We start from the raw sequence: 9,077 nt of genomic DNA on the forward strand, positions 1-9,077 counted from the left end.
AGGAAATTTACTCTAAAAACTTCTCTCCACTGTCAAGAGAGGGCTGCCAAAATGTTTAGGTCACAAGGTGGGGGGATCCCCCATCAGAATGTTGCTTAGGGCCCCCAAAAGAATAGGGTCTCTGAATGCATGTGTGGGTATCAATGTGAGAGTAAGCAGACCCACAGTACCCCTCATGATGAGTTCAGATGTTGTTGTCCCCCATCCCTGTCCTAGACCATCAAATGTTCTCATAACCTTTAATAAATGCTTTAAAAAGTATTTTTCTCCCTCTCACCATTGACTTCTTACTGTTGATAGTACTGCATCTTGATGCCATCATAAACATTTCAAAACTAGACCAAGTAACTGAATACCCATTGTGGCTTCAATGATTTGTACACATTTGTAATGGTGTTTTATTATTATTTTGTGTACTGTGAAACAAAGTACTGGCTTTGCAGTAAGAAGTTAGGTGAACTGTGCCTGTGAAAAATGTGAGTTAGATTCTCCCGTATACTTTTTAGCTAGTAGTTCTGACAAGCTAAAAGTGGTCCCTGAAAACCACATCATTGCTCCCTCTCTGCTGTGTCCACTGCTAGCTGTTGCTTAAATGGAAGGGCCAATTTGCTAGGGGGCTGGCCCACATGTGGTGAAATGTAGGGAAAATGCCACAGCACAGCTTCAAGTTAAGTTGCTTTTAAACTAGGGATTTCGTGGCTAATTGAGGGAAGACAGTAATTTCTCATATTATGCATGTATGAACTACACTGACACATCCAGCCCAAAGCGGGAGGTTTTTAAAAATACTTTAAGAGCAAAGCTTCAATGTGCCTACCATCTCATATTAATTTGTTTTGTTGACAAGGTGCATATAATTATTTTTACCTACAAGAGCAATAGTGACAAGTGTACTCAAATGAATCAATTAACAGTATTGCACAAGCATATTTGTATCATAAAGGGTGAAAATCCACACGGTACAGAAATTTCACAGACCAACATTTTATTGATGACTTCAGCACTACATCAGTTTGAAGGAGAGGGCAGTTTCAGTATCAAATGATAAATAATGGTACGCAGGGTTGGAGACTGTGCTGGACAAGTCCCTAAAGGCCTATGACACTTAACATTCTAGAACACGGACGAAATCTAGAACTTCGCAGAGTAGAGTTCTAGAACATTCTAAAGCAGTAATTATAGAACGCCTCCGTTCCGGAATATTCTAGATTAGAACACTGCTGAATTCTAGAAGACTGGGCCGAGCCTGGCACGTGCTCAGTGGGGGTAGGTGTCTGGGTGGGGTCCTTAGTCCTCAGACTCTCCCGGGCTTCTGATGTCGTCGATCTTCAGGATCATCTTGACCACCTGGGTGGCCAGAGAGATCTGCTGCTTCTTCCCATGCAGTGTCTCAATTACATGCTGCTGCTTCATGTCTAGGACAGAGAAAATGATCCACATCAATAACAACTACAGCTATATTAAAGAGTAGTGCTTCATATTAAGTGTTTAGCTGTAGCCCCTAGGCAGGTGAATGAAAACATTTAACATTGTGAATATTGGATACACCAAAATTTACATTTACCAACTTGTGAGTCTGTCCTTACCGTTGGTGTTGAGGTGCAGACAGTCGATGCCCAGGGCGGGGTTGTTCTCGGTGACCTGCCTGGCGCGGACCTCTGTCATGGTCTGGATGGAGTTAAGCCCGCTGTTCTCTGCCAGGGCCATGGGGATCACCTCCAGGGCATCAGCAAATGCACGCATGGCATACTGCTCCAGGGACGGGCACTGCAGAGAGAGAGATGGAGACGTATGAGCACATTGCTTTGTTTCAGAGTCATCACCACCATCAGGCTATTACTGTTACTCCGAGGTACACTCTTGATGCCAGTCAAATACAAGGTTTTAGATCTTTCACCTGATACTGTGTGCATGTACACTACCTTGTCAGCGGCCTGGTTGACAGCGAGGGCACAGGCGATCTCAGAGGCTCCGCCCCCGTACACGATGCGGTTGTCTCTGACCAGGTTACGGATGACACACAGTGCATCATGCAGCGCACGCTTAGCCTCCTCAATGATCTGACAGGGAAATTAAACAGTTAGTGCTGGGCTGCAATGAAAGCCTGTACACTGGTGGCCCTCCAGGACCAGAATTGTCCATCCCTGACCTAGAGATACCACTGATGAGGAATCACAGCTGTCTACATTAACTGATTATCAGTTGCCTCAGAATAATCTATTTTAACAGTCAACATTAGCAGACTACCAGTCCACCCACCATCTTGTTTCCTCCCACGGATGAAGATGGTGACTGCCCTGGAGTTCTTGCATCTCCTCGATGACCAGCATGCGGTCCTTGGTTGTGCCAAAGCAGATCTCCTTGACGACACCGGCTGAGCCCAGCTTCTCAGCGGTCAGCTCAGAGAACCGTGGCACGATGCGGCCTCCTGTCGCTATGGCAATCAGCTGAGGGAGGAGAAAACACAATGCATAAATACATTGGCGAACCCCCCCCATATCACCTTTAGTAGCTAGATGGCAAGATGTGTGTGACGGTGTGCGTCTTACCTCGATCTCAGGCCCTCCGACCCAGCGGATGGCAGGCAGTTCATTCTGCAGCAGCAGGTGGTTGGCCTCGTCATCAAAGCCCCACTGGCAGATGGCCAGGTTAGCGCCAGTATCCTTGATCTGAAAAAGCAGTTATAATTTGACATTATTTTTCACTTATTCATTTTATTTCATCAAATTACATTCAGTTAACTCCACTATCTGGTTTCGAAAAACAGTATTGTTAGTTTAGATCATATTCAATTAGATTAAAGGAGATAAGGGGAACTTCATATACACATCATTTACATTTACGTCATTTAGCAGACGCTCTTATCCAGAGCGGCTTACAAATAGGTGCATTCACCTTATAGCCAGTGGGATAACCACTTTACAATGTTTTTTTTTTTGGGGGGGGGGGTAGAGGGATTACTTTATCCTATCCCACATCTTTAAGTTATCCATACTGAATGGCTGGAATTAACAGTCTGCAGCTGTGCTATAGAGAAATATTAAGTCCCTAAGGGTCCTGTAACTGACCTGTTTAATCATCTCCAGGAACTTGTCCTTCTCATACTTCTGCAGGGCCTTGTATTCCTCCACACAGGTCACGTCCAGCTTGTGCTTGGTCTTGGGCTTAGGGGGCTCAAACGGACAGGTCAGGATGGCCATCTTTGTGTCTTTCAGGAGCTGAGGGTAAAATAGTACCGTCGATTATTGTAGAAGATAAATCATCCAGCACAAATTATCTGGCTAAATACAATTAAAAAGAGTGCTTTGGACTTGGATGGACAAAAATATTACCTCTAAATCTACAGAAATTGTCAGCTCTCTCACAAGCCTAATTTAAGATAGTCTTAGATGAGAGAGGTGAGAGAGCCATGGTGCTGTATCCCCTGTCAATGCCAGAACACTCCACTGGGGATAGAGTGACTGGAGTAAGGGAGGGGAAGAAGAGTTACTGATCTAGTCTGTCCTAGTTTACCCTCTTGGTTGGATCTGAGGTGACTGAGAAGGTGTGCTAACAAGACCCTTGTTTGTATCAACTGTATGGCTGGGTTTGTACCTTGGATGAGGTACCACTACCTTCTGATGAGGTTCATGCTAGCCTAAAAGTCAACACTATTACAGTGAACTATCCTGAGCTGTGTACCTTGGGCATCTGAGGGTGGCTGAACTCCTTGTCTATGATGACTCCCTTGATGAGCTGTGTGTCCTCCAGCTTGCCTCCCACCTTGCCCTCCATCTTGATCAGCTCAAAGTCCACATCCTTACGGTTCATGTCCGCCACAGTCAGGACAGCGTTCACTGCAATCTCCGCCATCTGTCTGTGGCAGCGGTTGATCCTGAGAAAGGGAACATGAGGGAGAGAAATCTGTATGAGACCTTATGAAACCAATGACCAGGTTCACAAATAATAAATGAATCCTACTTTCCAGATGGGCCGAATCAATTTGTGTATCATTCATCTTTGTAAAGGAACCATGTGCTCTTGGCACAATAACAAAAATATATAAAAAGAACCCAAGTAGACATGCAAACAATAAAAGGCAACCGCTAGCTGGACCATAAATGAAATTCCCGAAAGTTGCCGTGACGACCACAAAAAACACAAACTGCCAGTGAGACTCACACTTTGGATCCCAGTGTGGTCATGGCAGTCTGGATGAGTGGCTCTGTGTTGCTAGGGTCGTACGGGTAGGTCTCACTGATCTTGTCCAACTGTGCGATGGCGATCTTGGCGGCCTGGTCGTACCCGGTCAGAGATACAGGATGGGGTGGATGCCCCTGTCCAGCAGCTGCTCTGCCTCCTCCAGGAGAGCACCAGCCAGCACTGGAGAGGGAGATGAGTGTTAGGATGAGTGTACTAATATGATTCTGCATTGATAAACACAATCTTATCATAGAAAGAATTGCAGATAATATGAGCATGGATTAGAGAAATTATCAGCTGTCTCATAAGCCCCATGTAAGATTAAGGTCCTAGATGAGAGAAATGAGAGAGCCATGCTGCTGTATCCCCTGTCAATGCCAGCCCACCCACTGGAGACAGCGTGACTGGAGTAAGGGAGGGGAAGCATTCTGCAATATTAATCCAATATCCAGATTAGCACCAAAAAAAAGGAACTATAATAGGATAGCAATGCAAGAGACCACAATTGTTTAATTAGTAAGCTAATGAGTCAGACCAATCAGGGGAGACTCATAAATCTGTAGGGTCCCATACCAACGACTCCGGTGGTCCCGTCTCCGATCTCGTCGTCCTGAGACTTTGGAGAGCTCCACCATGAGCTTGGCGATCTGGTGGTCCACATCCATCATGCTGAGGATGGTGGCTCCGTCCGTTGGTGACGGTCACCTCTCCATCCCGGTCAACCATCATCTTGTCCAAACCTGTAGAAAGAGGAAAAGGGGAAGGGGGATTAAAATGTACTGCATGATGAATGTGTAGCTTTAGGTAGCCGTTACTGTGTTGAGTAACCAGAGGGATGGGGCACACACCAATACTGAAGTTCCTTTAGTAGTCTCTGTTAATGAATAAGCTTTTAGCGTGGCTGTGTTTATTTGGGCTTACCGTTTGGTCCTGAGAGGTCCTCAGCGTCGAGGCAACTGCCTTTGCTGCCATGATGTGAGACTGCAAAACACAAAATCACATTAGTGAATTTCTTCAGAGGCTGGGATTCTGCAGGAATCAAACTAGAACCAAATAAAATCAAGACATCTCTGGGAACCACTGGCTTGATGGCAAGCTGACAAATGACGGTCAAGCTTCTTCATTAACTGTCAAGAAGCAACTGACACATCTTGTCAGCTGAGTTAGACTATCTAACTAACCGTGTGGCTAAACGACTTTACCTACGTTGACTAGCTACGCCATGACTACATGCGGCATGTTAAAAAAAATAACTATAAGTGATAAAATACAGAACTGATGGTGGCATGTTAGCTAGCTAATTTCATTGTTTATTTGACAACCAGCCGCGCCTCACTGTGGCGTCTTCAGAAAATAAGCACATGGGCATACTAGCATGGCGTTGCTAGCTAGCCATAATAACGTTACAACTTGAGAGCTAGCTAGTACACTTCTACAACATGAACTAGGCATATGCATTGGCCCATAATGTTATAATACCTAGCTAGCCAACTTTCTAGTTAAACAAGTGGGTCTGATGTTGCAAGTGTTCTGCATTTGCCTTGATAAGATGCTGACGCATGGTGAAGTAGCATGGTAGCTGACTTGCTAAATCCATTATACCTTCAGTGCGTCAAGGCCCGATAACCGAGTCTTCTTATCCTGATCTTTGATGATGATGAACGGCCGTCCATACTCATCGAAGGCGAGTTGCCCCATAGCGGACATATTGCCCGAAAGACGGCGACACTTCAGAAGCGTCCACCGATGAAATTCAGACTTTTATCCGTGAAGAAGCGGAGTGTTGGTAGACCTGGTAGCGCTAGTGTGCCGGCGACTTCTAGAAGGATCGATGGGCGGGGAGGGCGAGACCAAGTAGAAAAAGGGGAAGTTGATAAATCAACGATTCGATTTTTTTAAACGATATTGTGAAGATATATTTCAGTTGCCTTTTATACAATTAACGTTTTGAGACAGATGTTGTGCATAAAAGGTTTGGATTTATTAAATATTTTAGAAATCCGCAAAATTCCTTTCATCACGTTGCCAAATCGGTTCTTCCAGTCTCGCGATTCTATCACTCTTTTCACTCTTGTCTTGTTTTTTCGCGCTGAAGATACATATTTTGGTGCTGAAGTTAAGACACCAACGGTGATGAAAATACTCCGCTTCAGAGAGTTTAAAACAGGGGTGTCAAACTCATTTTAGCTCAGGGGCCACATGGAGGAAAATCTATTCCCAAGTGGGCCGGACCGGAAAAATCATGGTATATATAACTTAAAAACAACAACTTCAGATTGTTTTCTTTGCTTTAATACGATCAACATACAACATAAAGCTGGAGCCTGAGGACAGTGTCCAAAATAGTACAAGCACAACATCACTATTAATCATAAACACCTCCTCAAGTTATTTGAAAGTTCTGAGACCAAAAAGAACACACACAAACACACAATGCCTCAGTGATTCACAGAAGTATATCACAGATCACAGAACTTTATCAGGGTGTCATTTCTCAGGCAGAAATGTAGATAAAAATAATGAAATCCTGTTCCCAAAACAAGTGCAAGAACCACAGAGTCAAGAATAGGTTAAATATACAAATAAAATAAAAGCAATTAAAAACAATAGCACATCAACATAAAAACATATAAACATAAATCTGAAAGCGTTACTCAAACTCCCGTAACAGTCCAGTTATTTTATCTTTGAACCGCTTACATGTCTTGCCACATGTTGGGTGCGCGTAACACATTTTTTCAGACAGGGGACGTGACTGCATCACCACCCACGCAGTTGCGTCTCTCACAATGACAGCTTAACCTTGAAGAGAACGTATGCTGTCATAATACTCGTGACTAACTTTGTTGCGCCCTTGCAGCTGTTTGTTCAAGATATTCCGGTGCTCTGTAACATCACCACCATGAAATCCCGGTCCCATCCATTCCCAAGGAATGAAATTCTAACACTGGTTTGCCCTTTTTCTTCCATGAACTGTTCAATTTCTTCGTAAAATCAAGAACCGCTCAGACACAGCCCTAAGCTTAACCATCTTACCTCAGTGTGGTATGGCAGGCCATAGATGTGGTCTTTCTCTCTGAGAAGGCTGTCAAACTGACGTGATTCAGGCTTCTGGATCGGATGAAATTAACAGTTTGGATGACCAACCTTCATGACGTTATCCATCTTTAATGACTTGCAACACAAAAGCCTCCTGGTACAAAATACAGTGAAAAGTCAAAAAAATCACGTCCTCCATTTGCAGTTGCACTTTCTTCTCTGAACTTTGTCACAACGCCTGCTTTTTTCCCTGATCATTAGGCGCACCATCTGTAAAAGGCTGACAGCGGAGGACCAGTCCACTCCGACCCTGTCCACGCGCCCAACTAGTGCGGTAAAAATATCAGCTGCTGTAATTGTTCTGTCATCGGCACCAACCCACGAACTCCTGGGTGACGGTCAATGTGTCATCAACTCCGCGGATGAAAAAATTGCCAGTTGTGCGCTAACATCTGTAATGTCCGTGCTTTCATCAATTACAACCCGTAAACGCAATAAATGACTTTATTTTTGCTTCAACTGGCTGTCCAAATCCCACTGAAAGATCACCTGGAATCCTGTCTGCAACTGTGTTTCTTGTCGGCTGATATTTGCGAAAGCCCTGCCGCCGGGGCACACAATCTCCGCTTGCCTTCATCATGCATGTTTTTACAAATTCACCCTCACTAAATGGTTTTGAAGCCACTGCAATTTCATTAGCAATGAGGTAGCTTAGCTTTCACTGCAGCGTCACTGATGTCTCGGCTGTGGCGTAAACACAGACTGCTGTTTCTTCGGAACCCGCCAACAGTTCATTCACCTTCTCTCATCTCCGCTGTCCTTGTTGTTGGTCTATTTGTCGGGCATGAAGACTCCCATAGTGGCGGAAGGTTATATTCTTTCAGCACTGCAACATGCTCTGAACACACCAAACATACAGCTCCATTAAATTGCGTGATTAAATAGGATGACAATTTTCTTGGAACACTCTGCACTCTGCGTCCACTTTTCTCTTTTTTGACAGGACATATTGGGGCAATGAGGGTGCCAAAGCACATAATGTTAAAAGTAGAGCCGTAATAAATATCGCGGGCAAACAAAGTAGCTCATTGGCTGCACGTGCTTGACCTACTTGCTCTGCCACGGTATAAACAGTTTGCTTTGCTTAACACAATTGCTATTGCGCCATCCAGTGGACGCAATTGGAACAGCAGTTTATTTTATTGATAAATTGCAGCGCATTTTTATACTTAAAAAAAAAAAATTTAAAAAAACTTTTTTTTTTTTAAATCATCTCGTGGGCGGATTAAACCCGTTTGCGGGCCTGATCCGGCCCGCGGGCCGTACGTTTGACACCCCTGGTTTAAAACGTGACTGTATTAGCTTGATAATGTACGTTGGGGTGAAAATGTTAATTTGAGTGAATTCATAGACAGCTCATTTTTCAGTTTCACTGGTATTGTTTGGCTCATTGCACTGGCCATCCAGCCCGTAAATCGTCCGGAAAGTATTAAACATTTGACTTGTGGTTAGCTAAATGCACGTTGTGTGTCAGCTCCACCAAGAATGATGGATATACTGACAAGATACACATCTCTCCGCCTCCTAACAATTGTCCACAAAGTGGCATTATGGGCAGCTAGCTCCCGCCTAAATTTTCTTTGGATTGGTGGATACATCTCATTATATTAATGTGGGGATTCAGGTTCTCTGTAGAGAAAACTCAAACAGTGTTCTTTAACAGGATGAAGGGGTGGGAGATGAGGTATGCTAGAGGTTATATTTAAGAAACTTGGAGAGGATGGAAGCCTTCCAGGTTCCCTTGGGGTATACTTTGACACTAGACTGATCTGGGCCAATACATTGAGAGAGTGGTG

At 44.2% G+C, this 9,077-nt stretch overlaps 2 non-coding genes and 1 pseudogene across 2 annotated transcripts; all 3 read right to left on the reverse strand.

Annotated features, from left to right (window-relative positions):
* Window positions 1–964: 964 nt before the first annotated feature.
* LOC123490794 lies at window positions 965–6,011 on the reverse strand (annotated as a pseudogene).
* Window positions 3,349–3,481, reverse strand: LOC121550143. The gene has a single exon (XR_005996923.2). It is a non-coding gene; the product is annotated as a small nucleolar RNA SNORA49 (small nucleolar RNA).
* Window positions 4,472–4,606, reverse strand: LOC121550145. Its single transcript, XR_005996925.1, has one exon. It is a non-coding gene; the product is annotated as a small nucleolar RNA SNORA49 (small nucleolar RNA).
* Window positions 6,012–9,077: the final 3,066 nt, after the last annotated feature.

This window comes from Coregonus clupeaformis, unplaced genomic scaffold, assembly GCF_020615455.1.
Source record: "Coregonus clupeaformis isolate EN_2021a unplaced genomic scaffold, ASM2061545v1 scaf4820, whole genome shotgun sequence".
In the NCBI taxonomy this organism is placed as follows: Eukaryota; Metazoa; Chordata; class Actinopteri; order Salmoniformes; family Salmonidae; genus Coregonus; species Coregonus clupeaformis.